Source organism: Cervus canadensis, chromosome 10 (genome assembly GCF_019320065.1).
Source record: "Cervus canadensis isolate Bull #8, Minnesota chromosome 10, ASM1932006v1, whole genome shotgun sequence".
Taxonomy (NCBI): Eukaryota; Metazoa; Chordata; class Mammalia; order Artiodactyla; family Cervidae; genus Cervus; species Cervus canadensis.
Genome location: NC_057395.1, coordinates 76,570,171 through 76,587,740, shown reverse-complemented (window position 1 = coordinate 76,587,740; position 17,570 = coordinate 76,570,171).

Sequence of the window (17,570 nt, the reverse complement as noted above, 5' to 3'; positions counted from 1 at the left end):
CCCTGGGGCCAGGGCCTGCTCACTGTCTTTCTTCCTGGGAGCCCAGGGAGGCTGCACCCAACTGTGGCCCCTGAGACAGAACCCTGAGGCCTTTGGCCACTAAGACCTTGAGGTCTAGGCCCATCTCCAGCCATCTCTAAACTCCACCAGTGGGAACAGGCCAGGATATGTGTCCCCCCGACGACTCCCTTGCTCCATAATTAGCATTCATGGCTTCTTCCTTATAGTTAGGCAGCGCCTGCAGAACCCAGCACACAGGCCAGACCCGGCAGGGCCCTGGGCTGCCCACGGCACCCACGCTGGCCGGAAGAGCAGAGGCGGGCTCGGCACAGAGAGTCCTGGGGCCGTGGGAAACCACTGAAGGCCTCGGAGAAGGGGCGAGACCTGACCTGGGCAGGCCAGACAGTCGAAGCTGAAAACTCAGGGCCTCCCAACGGTTCCTCTCACCCTACGGAATAGCAGAATAGCCAAGCATGCAAGCTGCCTGGATTCAAATCCAGACTCAGTACCTGGAGCTTCGTGGCTATCCATGAGCAAGTCACGGTGCTCTGCGCCTCAGCCTCCATCAGTCAGAGAGGGGTGCTGACAGCCTAGAGGTGGGGGTTTACATGCAGCAACGACTCATGAGCACACGTCGTAGGTGATCGATAGATGGAAGCTGGTAGCTGTTTCTGCACCTGGCAAGTGTCACTCTTCATGTTCTTCCCTCTGCCTGATAACGCCCATCTCCATTCGTCTCATGTGAACTCCCAAGCATCCCTATGGCTCCACCTAAACATTCCCTCCTCAGAGGAGCCATCCCTGACCCCCTACACACACACACACACACACACACACACACACACACACAGAGGAAGTCCTCTCTTCTGGGCTCTCTGGTACCACCCTCAGCGCCTCCTTCAGCAGCTTGGCCACACTCTGGGCAGAATAGCTGATACTCTGGGGTTCACCATGGATCACCATCACCTGGCATGCGGGGATTGTGGGTAGAAGGAGTCCTCTCTTTCTCTCTCTCTCTCATTCACTCTCCCTCTCTCTCTCTCCCTCTCTTTTTATTTCTTTTATAATTTCAAGCAAAACAGACTCAAAAAAATCCCCGCAGAAGTGGGAAAAGGTTATAGTTTCCAGACAAACTGGAAAACTTTTCTCTGACCACCTCCAGAGCAAAGAACAGCAAAGATTCCAAAAAGGTAAATTCGAGATTGAAAAGCCCTTTAATGAAATGTGTTATAGATTAGACAAAAAGTAAGAAATACCGTGTGGAAAGATAAGAAGTATAGAGTAGATCTATGTGTGCCGATCTGGAACAGGGTCCAAGATAAGCTGTCAAATAAAACAAAAATAAAACGAGGGGCAGACTGAGGTATGAAAGACATTGGCTACCATTTGTGTGGGTAGGAGGGAGACAGGAAAGGACAATTTATAAATTTGTTTGTATTCCATAAATTAGCTCTGGGGGGGGTGGAAATTGGTAAACTGGCTGCTTCTTGGGGGAGAAAGTTGGAGACTGGGGGTCAGGAAGAGCGGAGACTTATTTTTCACTCCATATTCTCTTGTACTTTCTGGAGTTTGTATCTTTTACTCACAGGAGCTATTCAAAAGTAAGCACGTGAATAGAGTTTTGGGCTTTGGAAACATACACCCGCCTGATTCAGGAACACACTTCAGCACCCCTGACAGGCTCTCCTGCCTTGAATGCTCCCAGCGATGGGGAGCTCAGTAACTCACTAGCCAGTTAATCCATCCTGGGGTGGCTTGGAACGGGGAGGGGGGTTGGGCTCAAGGAGAGAAGGCAGAAATGTGCATCCGGGGCTGCAAATAGATGCCTCTCTCATGTCCCTGAAGGTGGATAGAAATGTGACTTTCCGACTAGGGACCTGCTCCGAGGGCCCGACTGTCCCGAGGCCCAGGCGGGAGGTGGGCAGGGTGGCAGGGCGTGCTCTACCGTGACTCAGGCCCCACGGGTGCCCGGGGCGCAGACAGCTTCCCAGGGCTCAGGGCTGTGACTCAGGGCCGCAGAGCAGGGCCAGCCCAGGTGGCAGCTGGCGGGCCACCAGCACACCCGCGCCCTTCTCAGCCTCGAACCCGAGTGCTCGGCACCCGGCTCAGCGCTGGCCCCCGGCGGAGGGTGGGACAGGGAGATGAAGGCTCCGGCACCAGGAGACCTGGGCTTAAGCCCTGCGTCAGTGTCTCCCTCTGTACCGGAGAGAGTCCCGTCGCCCTGCCTCCTCACGAGGCTGGTACAGAGATGCTCCGAATTCATCAGGTCCACGCCCTGGGCAGCCCCAGCGCGGAGCCTGCACTCAGTAAATGTCAGCCGTTACTGCTGTGGGTGCCCAGACTCTCGTGAGGGTCACTGACCCTGGAGCCTCCCAGGGAAGCCTGGGCACCCCAAGTTCACCCTGCATGGCCCGGTGAGCAGACCCAGAGGGAGCAGGCCTCCAGGGGCACCCGGCAACCCTGAGGGACTCCTAGGTCCCCACACAGATCGTCAGTCCAAGGAAGGCAGAAGTTTCCTCTTTCATCAGCTGTGTCCCGTGCTAGGAGTGGTATCTGACACACAGTCAGGGTGGGCTTCGTGGGCGTGCGACCAGGCCCCTCACATGGGGCCCCACGTTCAGACGCTCCCTTGCTGGCACCATCTTGAAATTCTTCCTTTTGAATAAGAGGCACTGCATTTAATTTTGCACAGGGCTCCCCCCCGCCAAATTCTATAACTAGTCACGTACATAGTCGACACCCAGTATGGACTTCTGGACTTCCCTGATGGCTCAGAGGGTAAAGAGTCTGCCTGCAATGCAGAAGGCCTGGGTTGGATCCCTGGGTTGGGGAAATCCCCTGGAGGAGGAAATGACAACCCACTCCAGTGTTCTCGCCTGGAGAATCCCATGGACAGAGGAGCCTGGTGGGCTGCAGTCCATGGAGTCGCAAAGAGTCGGACAGGACCGGGCAACCGACACAACATGGACTTCTGAATAAATGGACGGCCGGGTGAAAGTTGCCTGGGGCATCACTTTGTACCTTTCACCCCAAGAGTCGTGGATTCCAAGGCTCCTTTTACCGGCAGGGAAACAGACTCATGGAGGTGAAGAGACGCACCCCAAATCATCCAGAACCAGAGCCCTAAAGCCCTGGTGCCCGCGGCCACCTCAAGCGCGGCAGGCCGGCTTCTCTGTGACAGTGAGGACAGAGCCCTGAGGATCTCGGGGGAAACTGAGGCCCGGCTCAAGGTGGGAGCTGGCCCCGCTTGGCGCGAGTGCCTGCCCGGGAGGCGGCCTGGCCAGGTGCCCGGTCAGGAGGCGGGAACCTCTGTGAATCGCTCCTCAGTCCCCGCGACCACAAGCGGGTTGGGTGAAAGGCGGCGGCTCCCCGCCCGCTTCCCCGCCGACGTGGGCCCAGACAATGGGCCTTTGTGCCCAGCGTGGGCGGGTTGTCAAGGTGCGCGGCCCTGGCCCGGAGCCCTGGCCCCAGCCTCCATGCGGGCCAGGGGGCCGGAAAATCCAGCAGACAAGGAAGCAAGGCCTCTCCCCGAGACAATCACAGCCAAGGAGATCAGGGCACAGAGCAGGTGTGCCAGGCCCCCAGGGCCACACAGCGCAGGAGCGTCAGAGGCCGGGTGGCAGCCTGCAATGCCAGCCTCCCGGTCACGTGGCCGGAGGGTGCCTACCCTGCAGCCAGGGGCTTGCACGATCCTGCTGCTCAAACCCACCCTCAGGGGGTCGGCAGAGCCGGGCGCCCCCCTCCTCACTCTCCCCATGTCCCCTTCCCAAAGGAGCTCAGCTGGAAGTGACAATCCCCCCCCCCCAGTCTCTGGGAGATGCCCCCCAGACTGCCACAGCCTCAGTCCTGCTAGGAAAACCGTGACCCCTGGGGGCTCCATCGGACCCGCTCTAGAGCTCTTTCTCCTTTTGAGACCACATGCCTGGTGGGAAACCACCTGGTCAGGCCAGCACTGCCAGGAGCTCCATTTTACAAGAGAAAATAGAGGCTCTGAGAGGGGGCTGGGCTCTCCCAAGGGCCCCCAGCATGCAGCAGTAACGCGTAGCTGGACTCCAAATGTTTCCACTGACCTCCAGAGAAAGATGGGGGCAAAAGATGGGAGCCTGGCCCTCCCAGCACCTACCGTCTAGTGGGAAAGACGGAAGCCAACAAGAGGGACAGTGATAATACAGAGCAGCTACCAGTTACCAAGCATTCAATAAGTGCTTTACGTACAGAATCGCATTTCACTGTTGCAAAATCATGGGGAGGCGGGTATTATCCTTGTCCCCATTTTACTGATGAGGAAGCTGAGAGGTTCAGAAGACACAATTTACCCAAAGCCAATCAGCCAACGAACGGATCTAAACCCTGACCCTGAATGTCTCTGCTCACTCAGCCCCTGCCAGGCGGAACGAATGATGCCAAATTACAGATGAAGACGCCGAGGCTTTGGGCCGCAATGTGACATGTCCAAGGTCACACAGCCAGAAAGTGGGAGGAGGGCTTCAACCCCGGGCTTCTGGGCCCCAGAATCCAAGTCTGGTTTGCTTCCTCCTCTACCTCAACCGGGTCTGTGAAACGTCCCTCGGATCCATCTGCACCAGCGGCTTCTCCTCCTCATCTCCCACCTGATTGGATGCAGCTGCCCCTCTGCCCCCATCCCCGCTGGCCTCTCCCAACACAGAACAGATGCTTATGAAAATCCGGAAAGAGAATCCCAGTCAGGAGCGAGCTAAACGTCCATGCGCGAGAGCTTGCAGGAGAGCGCTGTGGTCTGTTCGCAGGACAGATCCTACACCAAAAATAAATAGAGGCACCCGAGCTGCTGTACCAACGGGGACGGATCTCGAGAACAGAACACTGAGTGGAAAAAAAAGCAAGTTGCAGAAGCAAAAGTACAAGTGACACCATCTGTTGAATCACACCCACAACCAAAACAGCACCCCAGATCCCTAAGGTTGTGTGTGTGTGTGTGTGTGTGTGTGTATAGAAGCAGAAAGATGTTGTACAACCACTTTGGGAAATTGGCCATAGCTATGAGGACTAAATATGTGCATCTATAATCTCACTCTTGAACATACACTAAAAGAACTGTGTTCTTATGTCTGCCAAAAGATATGCATAAGAATGTGCATAACAGTGCTATTTGAAATGCTGGAAACCAGGGAAAAAATGTACATCTCCATGGACAGTACAGTGATTGTATGAACTGTGGTTTATTTAACCAGTGGACTACGACACAGCAGTGAAAAGGAATGAACCACTGACACAAATACAGATAGATCTCACAAGGTTGAGAGAAAGCGCCAGGTACAGAAGCGCACACACAGAATGATTCCATTTGTATGAAGTTCGAGAATAGCGAAACCAAAGGCTCAGAATGGCCTGTGACTGGATCCGGGTAGTGATCCTACAGGCCATCAAATTACATGATTAAGATTTGTGGATGGTACTGTGTATACATTATACCTCCATCAAACAAACAACAGAAGGACAAAGACATCAGTGGAATCACGAACACCAAGCCAGGTTTGCAGTATCTTCTAGGAGAAATGTAACTGGGCAGGGGCAGGGGCTGGAAGTACCATCTCTACTGGGCTGTTTTCTTCTTAAGCTGAGGCGTGATGGCTGCATGAAAGCTGATTTTATTATCTTTTAAACGTTTTTCTGAATGTCTGAACTATGTCACTGAAAAAGCAAACCAAAACCAAAACCCATTTCCAAGGCTTCTCCTGCTCCAGAAGGCACCCTGGCTCCCCACTGCCTCCAGGCTGAGGCCCACCCTCCTTTTGCATGCCATTCAAGGCCTCATCCTGGGCCTCAACCTGTCTTTCCAGCCTCCTCTCTCGCTCCTCCCCACCAGCCAGGCTGGTCTCTGCACTCTGTCCCTAACACACCTTAAACATTCCCAGCTCCACGCCTTTCCTCCCACCTGGAATGCCCTCCCCATTCCTGTCTACTTGCTCTGTGCCAGGCACTATGCTTTAAGCTATTAACTCCTGAAACCAGAGGCTGAGCCCTGGGGAGATTAGAGCCCTGCTTTCAGCCCAAAATAATCTCCATTGTCACCCCCCAAAAGCTATCCCGGAGATCTCAAGCACAAGGAGTGGGCCTGGTATGCCACAGTTTCCAGACAAATTCTCCCACACCCCATTCCCAGAGTCCACCTCCCCGGTAGAGGAATTCTGGCCCACTATAGGATCTCATCTTCACTCATCCCTAAGGGCTGGGTCTTTATCATTCTCATTTTACACTGGGGGAAACAAAGGCTCAGAGTGGGCAAGTGACTCGCTCAAAACACTCCGCAAAGACTGTCTTTGAGGTCTTTGCATCCCCTGAAAGCTTGCAGTCATGACTGGCCCCAAGCTTGTTCCTGCCCCATGACCTCTGCACATGCTGTTCCAGCACCTGGAATGCCCTTTTCCCAGATCGTCCTGTGCCCAGCTCCTTCTCATCTTTCTGGTTTCTGAATTCAGAGCAGCCTTTCCAGATCCCACTCCCCGCCACCAGGGCAAAGTCCATGCGCGCTAAGTCGCTTCAGTTGTGTCTGACTCTTCGTGACCCTGTAGACTGTAGCCCGCCAGGCTCCTCTGTCCAAGGAATTCTCCAGGCGAGAATACTGGAGTGGGTAGACATTCCCTTTTCTGGGGATCTTCCCGACCCAAGGATAGAACCCGCATCTCCTGCATTGGCAGGCAGATTCTTTACCACTAGCACCACCTGGGAAGCCGGGGGCAAAGTAGTCCCACCCTCGTTTTATTCTAGTCCCATCACTTAGCATTATCTGAAATTGCCCTGGGTGTTTATTCACCCACTTCTCTTTTATCTGCCACACGCACAGCCCTAGGATATAAGGGCCACAAGGCAGGGTTTTTGTTGTCCAGTGTTGGGTACTGGGGTCTGACATTGTGGGTGCTCAGTGAATGGGTGAGAACACCCGTCATTGACTGATGGTGCCCACCGGCATCACCCAGGAGGATGCAACAGAGAAGGGACTTCGTGACCGCGAGGACCAGAATCTCTGCTCCTCATCACTCGGCTCTACCCAGGGCCCAAGGCTGCATGTAGGCCAAGGAAGCAGGAAAGAAAGGTGACGATGCTCTGGGCCAGACGTCCTGACAGATCCCATCCCAACCACCAAGCAGGTTGAAGGACCCCACATCCCGCTGAGAACATGTATTTTTTCTCTTGATATCTCTGAGTTTTATGTAATGGTATGATTTTGCCCTTATATTGTTGTTAATTTTTAGTTTGGGGTTTCTTCTTTGTCTTGTAGCCCCATTCCCCCAGGTTTTTAGCATTTTCATAGATGCTTATAAAGCCTGTATGGCCCCCAGAGGGTAAAGATAAAAAGAGAGAAACACTAAGAAATGGGGAGAAAGAGACAGAAATGAAAGAAGGGACACAGAGGCAGAATAAAGAGAAACAGGTGGACATGGAGAGGCAGGTACAGAGAAAGAAAGACAGACAGAAGGATGACAGAGACAGCTAGAGGAGAGACCAAAAGGCAGACGGAGGCAGGGCCTGACGCCCGCACCTCCTCAGTATGTGTGCGCCTCGCGAACGACGACAGTGTTTACTGAACACTTCCCACGCGCAAGCACGTGCTACCCACGGTGACGTGAACAATCGTGTTGGATTCTCACTCACCGTGAGGTGAGTGTTACTCTCATCCCTGTTGTAAGGATGGGACGCAGAGAGGTCCCCAGCTCATGCCCGGTCACACAGCCAGCAGATGGTGAAGCCAGCTTCAAGTCTGCCCCAGGCCGAAGGCCGAGCCCCTTCCTCTAGTAACGGGTCTTGGGGTTTCTAGATTTGTTTTAGGGCAGCTCTTCTCAAACTCGGCTGTGCCAGCCAAAGATGGCACAAGTCCTGATTCGACAGGGCTGGGGCCCAAGACGGCGTTTCTCACAGCCTCTCAGGTGGGCCCGAGATACCGTGCATCCCAGATCACACTCGAGCCGCAGAGGCCTCTGCTAATCCGAGGATCTGATCGGCAGCCCCCGGATCCCCGTCCAGGCCGCAGGCCCTGGGGCTCCCTCGGCCCCTTCGGGTCAGTCTTCTGTTCTCAGCGCTTCCTGTTGCTCTGCCTTCAGATGCCTGGGAATTCCCCATAAGCCAACTGCTGCGGCACACAAAGACAGCTGCACAAAGATGTCCATTGTGGCGTTGTTTATGGGAAAGACAAACTGGAACCACCTCAACGTCCACCAGTCGGGGACTGTTCAGTCACACCGGGATTCACGCAGCCATTGAAGACGGTGGCAGAGCAAAGCTGAAAACATGCGTGACACCTGACCCACAGTTCCACTTCTAGGAACACATCCTCCAGACTTGCACATGGGCACACAGAGGTTTGCACAAGCCTATCTGTTGCAATTTGTAGTGGTGAAAGCCTACAAGTAACTTGATATCCCTGAATAAGGAACTGGTTCACCAAACAGTTCATTTCCATAAGGGCCTACCACATGGGCTTAAAAACAAACAATCAAAAAAGCCAAAAGGACAGTCCTTTATGCACCTATGTGGTCCTTCTCCAAGGTCTACTGTTTGGTGAAAATAACAAGGCATAGAAACAGCGTGTAGGGTCTTCCAATGTCTATAAGGAAAACAAGAAGAAAGAAATTATATGTTTCTTGTTTATCTATGCATAGAACTCTTCTGGAAAGCGAAACAAGAAAACATCTCAGCGAGGAAGTGAGGGAACAGAGACAGGAGGGAGACAGTTTACTGCGCATTGCTTGTATCTCTGGAATTTGGCACCATATAGATGCATTATTGATCAACAAAAATTAATAAATGTTTAAAGAAGTTTAAATGATAGAGAGTGCTACATTTGGGGATGTGGGGAAATGCTTTGGATGAACTATTGAGGGGAGAAAAAGGAGACGACCCAATCTTTATAAGACAGTGTTCACATAAACCCATGGACGTAGATACAGGGCGAAATGTCTGTCCGGAAACTGTTAACAAGCAGAGTCGCTGCTGTTGATGCACTCTGTTAATTCAGTAATCCTCACAAAGGTGGGGGGAGGAGGATGGGCTGGTGTTGACCCCATTTCACAGATGGGGAGACTGAGGCCCAAGAGGGGTGGTCTCCCGGCCAAGGTCTCACCGTCAGGGCAGGCAGAGCGAGATGAGAGCCGCAGTCACAGGGCCACAGGGCCCCTCAATTCCACTTGGGTGATTTTTAACTTTTGCTTTGAATTTTTCAGCATTGCTGGAATCTAAAACAACGAACCTGCTTATCTGTCTCTCTGTCTGTCTCTTTTTCTCTTCCTACCTCCCTCTCCTTTTAAACAAAACTTTTAAGAAAAGGCCTTCAGAACTCCTATGTCCCCATGGCAGCCATCCCCCTCGCCTAGCACTCATGTCCCCCTCCCCCTGGGACTTGCCTTTGAGCTCCAGGTATGAAGAATCCTGGGGGCAGCTTTTAAGAAGAGTACATTTTAGGACTTCCCTGGTGTTCATATTAGGGCTTCCCTGATAGCTCAGTTAGTAAAGAATCTGCCTGCAATACAGGAGACCCCAGTTCAATTCCTAGATCAGGAAGATCCCCTGGAGAAGGGATAGGCTACCCACTCCAGTATTCTGGGGCTTCCCTTGTGGCTCAGCTGGTAAAGAAGCCGCCTGCAATGTGGGAGACCTGGGTTCAATCCCTGGGTTGGGAAGATCCGCCGGAGAAGGGCAAGGCTACCCACTCCAGTATTCTGGCCTGGAGAATTCCATGGAGAGTCCATGGGGCTGCAAAGAGTCGGACACGACTGGGTGACTTTCACTTTCACTCACTGGTGGTCCGGAGGATGGGAGGCCGCCTGTCAATGCAGGAGACACAGATTCAATCCCTGTCCAGGAGGATTCCACATGCTGCGGAGCCACTAAAGCCCGTGGGCCGCAGCTATGGAGCCAAGTGCCTGTGCTCCACACGAGAGAAGCTGCCACAGTGAGAAGCCCACACACCGCAACGAGGAGCAGCCCCCGCTAGCTGAGACTAGAGAAAGCCCGCATGCAATAAGGAAGACCCCATGCGATCAAAAAAAATGTAAGTATATTATATATCAAGCCAGGGCAGAGAGAATGTTCCAGATGAAAGGAGACCAAAGAGATCCTATCAAATGCAGGGCCTGATCCTTGATTAAAGTCCAGACAAGAAAAATAAACACACACACGCAGAGCTATCGAGGACACTTTGGAGCAACCTCAGTAATTTGGACACAGACTGGATATTAGGTAACATGACCAGATCAATGTTAATTTTCTTGGACGTGATCATTGGGGTTGAGCCTGGGAATGCCCGCGCTCTTCAGAGGTGCTTGCTGAAGTATTTAGGGTGAAGGGTCAGGATGTGCGCAACCTACAAGCATGTCATGCAGACAAAAAAGTCATGCAGACAGAGACCAAGAACGCCCATGGGGCCAAGTATTGAGTGTTGATAGTCGGGGCATCTGGATGAAGGCACCACAGCGGTTCCGTGTAAGGTTTTTGCACATTTCTAGAAAGATTGAAAATCTTCAAAATAAAAATTGGGGGGAGATCACTGGTTGTCCGCATGCAGTGGTATCAAAAGAGACTGACCACAAAGGAGCACCAAGGTACCTTCTGGAGTGACGGGAATCTGTGTCTTGATCATGGCTGTGGTTACGCAACGGAATTCATAGAGCTGTGCACCAAAACAGACTGACCTTTATTGTAAGTTAATAGAGTGACCTTTATTGAATTATACTTCCCAAAAGGTGACTTTAAAAAAGAAAAGTTGGAGAAGACAAACAGCCAGCCAGGCCCCAACCCACACAGGCTCTGGGAACACAGTTGGGTCCTGCCTTGAGCCAGCCATGCCTGAGTGTGCTCCACTGTGGACCCCAGGGGTTCAGCAATGCACTGAGGCTGGCTCTCCAGATACTGGGACCCGCAGCCTGGCCTCGAGGAGCACCCAGGCACCAGTTAGATGCTTCCCGCCTTACCGCCTCGGCCTGACTGCAGGGCCTCAGTCTCCCCAGGACCAGCAGGGACATACTGAATAACTAACTCCCTGTGTGTCCCAGAGAGAGCGGGTCTGGGTGCCCCTCAGAGGAGTGAGTGACCACTCATCATCATCACTTGGCCCACCCTGCCATCACTGGGTACAGCTGGATCTACAGGGGCCCAGAGGAGGGAAGCAACTTGCCCAAAGTCACCCAGCAAGTCAGGTCGCTCTGTCTGGGATGGATCATTCCTAAAGCTTTGAGCCTGAGGTCGTCACATCCAAGCATCCCCATTTCTCAGATTGGAGGGCTGAGGCCCGAGACAGTGTCAGCGTGCAGGTGAGCCATGTCTTGGGAATCCCAGACCCTGCTGCCCTGGCCCTATTTGGTGTGGTTCCCACAGGCAGGCCTCGTGGGGTTGCTGGGGAGGTGGGGTGTGAGCCTCCGGTCCTGACCACCGTCCTCTGTCATTCCTGCTGCCCCCTCCCCGGCGTCCTCTGCCCCCACCCCACAGGGGCAGAGGGAGGAGGCAGGGGTCCCACGCCAGCCCCCCACCGCCCCAGGGAGCGCCCACATGGCAGAGAGCCACGGATTCTGCCCAGCCCACGAAACTCACCTCACCCAGAACCTGTTTCAACTCCTCCAGCTCTCCTTGGCAGCTGTGGAGGCCTCATTAAGTGATGCCAGTGCCTCCCACACACACCTGAAGAAGGGGAGGGGGCACACACCATAATGGAGTCCTAGGGCACCTGCCCCAGAGACCCCCGGCTCCCCGGAGGGCAGAGATGGCCCAGTACCCTGCCAGCTGGGGCCTGGGTATCAGCGGCCTCGCTGCGAAATGGCCAGGCAGCCTTCTCCCCAGGCAGGCCTGCGTGGGTCCTCTGAGCTGTTTAGCCTCCTTAATTAACCGGCAGTGATTAAGAGGCCACCTTGGAAGGCCCCTGGGGCTTCGGGGAAGGCTGGGGGCAGGGCCCCCCAGCCACGGCAGACTTGGAGGCTCCCCACTCAGCGAAACAGAGAAGAAGCCCCCATCCCACACTGGAGAGCTGGGGGCAAAATAGCCCATCTGCACCTCCCACCCCCTATCAGCTGTGTGATGCTGAGAACGTGGCCTCGCTTCTCTGGGCCTCGGCTTCCACTGCGAGGAAGGCAGGGTGGCGGTGAGACCTGATTAATGACTGTTTGTGAAAAGGTCCCAGAGATGCTGCTGATAACAGGCCCAGCTATTATTCTGGGAAAGGCATCGAGGAGTGTCTGAGCCCATAATTACCGAGAGGATGAAAACAGTGAGGAACGAGGAGGCCTCGCCCAGTCCTGCCCGCTGCCCCCCGTGCCTGCCCTCCTGCTCCTCCCAGGACACGGGGACCTTGGGAAAGGAGGTGTTGGACCCCAGCCTGGGCCCTAAGATGTCTGCTCCTCTTCTCAGCACCGAGATTGCTGAACTGTGTCCATCCATTCCTTCACTTATTCATTCATTCACAAAGCAAGGAGGGCATGGCAACCACCCCAGTATCCTTGCCTAGAGAATCCCATGGGCTGAGGAGCCTGGCGGGCTACGGTGCTCGGGTGGCAAAGAGTCAGACACGACTGAAGTGACTGAGCACACAAGCAGGCAGATGTCAGCACTGCAGCAAACGAGACAGACGTGGTCATGCCCACAAGAGCTCATTCTACTAGAGGAAGTAAACGATAAACAAATAAGAATCCATCAGAGGAGTAGGGTATTTTTTTAAGCTGATGTGATAGGGAACAACTGATCTCAAGGGGTTACAGAGGACTTCTCTGGAGACGTGACATTAGCGCTGAAAACCCAAGGATGAGATGGAGCTGCCACGGGAAGAGGGTTCCAAGCAGAGGGCAGTGCATGTGCAAAGGCCCTGGGGCGAGAAACCGGCGTGTTGGAGGAAGCTGGAGCAGGGAGGAAGAAGGGGAGAGTGGTGGGAGGAGAGGTCAGAGAGGCAGGCAGGGTGGGGAGTGGATCGGGCAGGCCCTGATGCCAGCGTGAGCCTGGATTGCATCCTCAGGTCAGCGGGCAGCTGCGGGAGAAGTTTAAGTGGGGGAGGGCCCCGAGCGGGATCAGCTTGGGGTGCAACGTGTAGGGCCTGCTCAGGACACAAGCGCAGGTGCAGTTAGCGTCCAGACGGCTGAAGACCCCGATGATGACCCCCTTGCCCGTCTGTAGAACCCTTTCCCCCTGGGGAGTCAAAGCTCGGCTCTGCCACGCCCTGGCTCTGTGACCTCGGGCCTCAGTTTCCTCTCCTGCAAAACAAAGATAGCAGATTCTCCCTTTGAAATGCGGACGGACCCCCCAACCCACGTGGAGACTATGATCTAAATCCCCGTACACTGACACAGCACGAGTTTCCTGAGCACCTACTATGTGGAGTGAGAATCTGCAGGATGGACCTGCCAAGAGAACTTTGAAGGGGATGCTCAGTCCTCCTGAGGGCTCTGGAGCATCAATGCCCAAGTTCAGGTCCCAGCTCTGCCCCTGAGAAGCTGTGTGCTGGACTTCCCTGGGGGCTCAGTGGATAAGAATCTGCCTGTAATGCAGGAGACACAGGAGACTCGGGTTCGATCTCTGAGTCATGAAGATTTCCTGGAGGAGGAAATTGCAAGCCATTCCAGTACTCTCTCCTGAAAAATCCTATGGACAGAAGAGCCTGGCAGGCTACAGTCCATGGGGTCTCAAAGAGTTGGACACGACTGAGTGCCTAAGCATGCTTTCATGCATGTGAGGAGCATATTTAGACAGTTTTTTTTTTCCTAATTGCCTCCCTGTGAAGTTTTGATGCCTGTCTTCTAATCTACTATTGTATATCTGTTTATTTTTTTGTATGCATATCTGTGCTTTATACATAAAAGCATTAAGAGATTTTCACCTCACAAGAATCAGTTTCCACCCTCTTGGGGGCAGTATCATCCCCATCACCACCACCCCCTTGCCCTTGAGAATGTTAAGTTAGGCTGAGCTGAGGTGAACACAGTTGCAGCTCTTGGAAGGGATCTATCTTGTCTTCCTGAAGGTAGAAGTTTCTGGGACAAGGGTTGAGACTCCTGCAAGACTGAGGCAGAGGCCAGGCCAAGCTCAGTCCCAGCTCCCCTTCTGCCCTGCCAAGTTCCCTTCAGCCCATCCCCACACCTGTGTAAAAGAAGAAAAAGGAAGCACACAGCCCTGAAGCAGGCATGAGCTCAAAGTGTTGAGCTTAGCTGAGGGATGGCCATGTGACTGGAGAACTGAGGCGGAGACGGCTCGGGGGAGGTGAGGTTCTTGTGGGACATGGGGAGGAATGTGGTTTTTATCCTAAGGCAATGGGGAGCCATGGAAGATTCTGAGCAGGAGAGGGACATGACCTGCCTGGAACTAGAGTCTGTGGATAGAGGCAGAATTGACTCCCTCCGGGTCCAGGATGGTGCATCTAATTGGCTGAGCCCAGTCACATGTCCATACTCTAGCTGCAAGGGAGGCTGGAAACCTAGCTTCATATTCCCAGCATCCTTTGTGGAAAGTAGAATCTGCTCATACAGCCGGGAATTCTCCAAACATCAGAAGGAGATTCAGGTTCTGGACAGTTGAAAAAAGTGGCCCAAAGTGACCAATAGTAACAAATAATAAATAGAGTGCTATGAGGCTGGTTGGGTGGGAGTTGAAAAGCCAGGCTAAACCTGGTAGCAGCTGCCCCTGTCCCAAGACCTTGAGCCAGCCCTCATATATGCAAAGCTGCTTCCTGGTCCCCAGCCTGGGACAGGGACCCTGGGAACACACTGCTGGATCTCGGGATCTTGGGCCAAGAGTTGCTACTTTCACTGCTTTATCTAACCTTTAAAGGCTGTAAAGGCTGTTTTAAAGGCTGTTCCATCTGGAGCCATGGTGGCCCTAAGGGGCCCAGTGGGACATATACCAACAATGTATGCACCTAGAGACTCCCCTGCTTACAAAAAGACAGGCTCCAGAGCTGAGCAGACTGAGGGTTCAACCTCTGGCTAATGACTTAACCTCCCCGAGCCTCCGTTTCCTCACTGAGAGAGCAGTAGGAACATCCGACCTCACAAGGGAGGTCACCTCCCACCCGGGATGTCAGGGTGGTCTCACTCTGGTCATCAGGCACGCAAAGACCCTAATTTCATTCCCCCTGACCATGCACCTACTAAGTGCCAAGTGTCAGACTGGACATCTCACACCTCCAGTCCTAAGCCCCGCAGTAAGCCCCAAGGGCTAGGCGGAGACTCAGACCCCAGGCTGCGGGACACTCCATCCGCAATACGGAGTCTGTGCTTCACTGTGTGGCTGGCCCTGCTCAAGACACTTAATCTGCATCGCCTCACTCAGTCCTCGCCACCCTCTATGAGTGGAATGCTATGATTATTATCTCACTTTCTAAATGAGGCTCAGGGAGAGATGAGAACTTGACCATGTTCACCTACTGGGAAAGGGGGCAGAGAGGAGATTAAAGCCCAGCTGAGCTGACCCCAACAACAAACCCTTCATCTCCCCTCTGCATACCTGGCTCAAGACACGTCTCCTCCATGAAGTGTCTCCAAACCCAGTCGCCCCCACCACCACCAAGCTCACCCCCATCACTGCACACCCGCCAACACCCAGTTTGGCTTGACTGTCTAGTTGTTTGCCATGACTGTGAGCGCCATCGTTCCTAGAATTCCTCCCTTGACATCCTTCCTCCACCCCAGGTCCCACCAGCCTGGCCCCCACCCCGCACAGGGGGCCCTGGACCAGCCGGAGCCCCACCTGCTCCGTAATGATTAATGAAACGCCAAACTCTGACCTGCACTCTTGGGCCAAGCCTCGTGCCTAGTGATCTCAGCTTGCGTGGTGAGGGTGGGAGGGATGAGGAAGCAACGGAAACATTCTGTGGGATGAAGGGGTCTCCCCACCCCACCCGCCAGTCCCTGAGAGGACCTTTGGCAATCAGAGAAGGCAGTGGGTTTACCAAGAAAAGGAGGAAGAAGAAAATCCAGGCAGAAGGCAAGAGGCGCATGGCATGGGTGAATCAACACCCAGTGGGCGGTGGGTGCCTAGAAACCAGACTCTGTGGAGCGGCTGACCGAAGAGGGGGTCCACAGCCCAGGAGGAGGGCCAAAGTCAAAAGGACCCGAGCAGAGAGAGGAGGCGTCCATGAGCTCTGAGCACCGTGTGCGGCTGTTATCCACTCAGACCTCCGTAACTCCGCCCAGCAGCCCTGCAAGGCAGGTAGCCACACTCCCATTTAATGTAGCAAGACCCGGAAGTTCAGAAAGGTACAGCGGCTTGCCCCAGGCCACACAGCATCGAAGTGGTGGAGCTCAGACGCAACCAATGTCGATGGCTCAGAAAAGGAGTTCGAACGAAAGCCCTCGTCATCATGCCTGGATTCCAGTGTGGGCTCCCCTGCTTATGACTGTGTGGCTTTGGGCATGTCACACCTCCTCTCTAGGTCTCGACTTAGCACAATGGACAGGGCAACACCCCAACCTCATTCATTGTCGGGTGACATCCGTGAGCCGGCACAGAGTCTGTCTCAGATCAGAGACGGGTACCGTGGGGCTGGCGGTGTGCACCCTATTTGAACGTCCCCATTACCGGGGAGCCCAGTCCCTTACAGAAGTGATTTTCCAGCCTTAAAACTTCTCCTTATTTTGAACTAAATAAAACCTGCCTTTCCCAGGACCATCCCAGGCCGGCGGTGGAGCCCTCACTACCTTCCGCTCCTCCTTTGCTGACCTTGCAGAGAGCGCTCGGTCAGTTGACACGCATTTACTGGGCTCCTACTGTGTGCCAAGCCTTGGTCTTGGCACTAGGGACACAGAAGTAAACAAGACCGAGAAAGTCTCTGATATCACAGGGCTGGTGTGCTATGGAGAAGAGACAGACACTAACCCTAGGAACCCTCAGGAAATACAACCCCTAGATCAGTGTTCATTGGGGAAATCTAAAGACAAGAAGCATCCAAACAACAGAGAACATTTTGAATCTATTATTCTGATCACCCAATTTTTAAATGACGTCATTGTATGAATGAGATGATATTCCTTCTTGGCTCAAAACCTTGTCTCCCCATGTCTTCAGGATCAAGTCTACACGCTGTACATACAACCAGTAGGGTTCCAGGTGACCCGCCCCTGTGGCCCTCTCTGATTTCACCCCCTTGCTGACTCCACTCAAGCCACACTGGGCTTCTCACTGCTCCCAGAATGTGCCAAGCTCTTTCAGTTCTCAGGGCTGCCGAGAGCAGCAAGCTGTGCTCTCCATCTGAAGCCCAGCCTCTCCTTCTCCAACTGGCCGACTCCTCCTCCAACAGTTGCCATCCTGCACCCCAGGGAGACGCATCTGGGTCCAGTCTTGCCTCTGTGTTTGGCACGCTTGGCCTCCCTCCCCCTGCCCCTACGAAAATCCACGCAAAATGGAAAGAAAAATAGCCAGGAAAGAGCGTGAGTCATTTGTTTACAGGCTAATTAACTACTAAGCTCAAAAACTTGATTTCCATTCTTCCTTTTTTTCCCCTCTCTGCCCTTTGAGAATGTTTGGAATCCACATTGTTTCCCAACGCAAAAGTATGTCAAGTTTATTTTTAGCAAACGCACATGACGGCTGGGACTGTTGTTCATCGCCCCCGCCCCGCATCAGTAGGG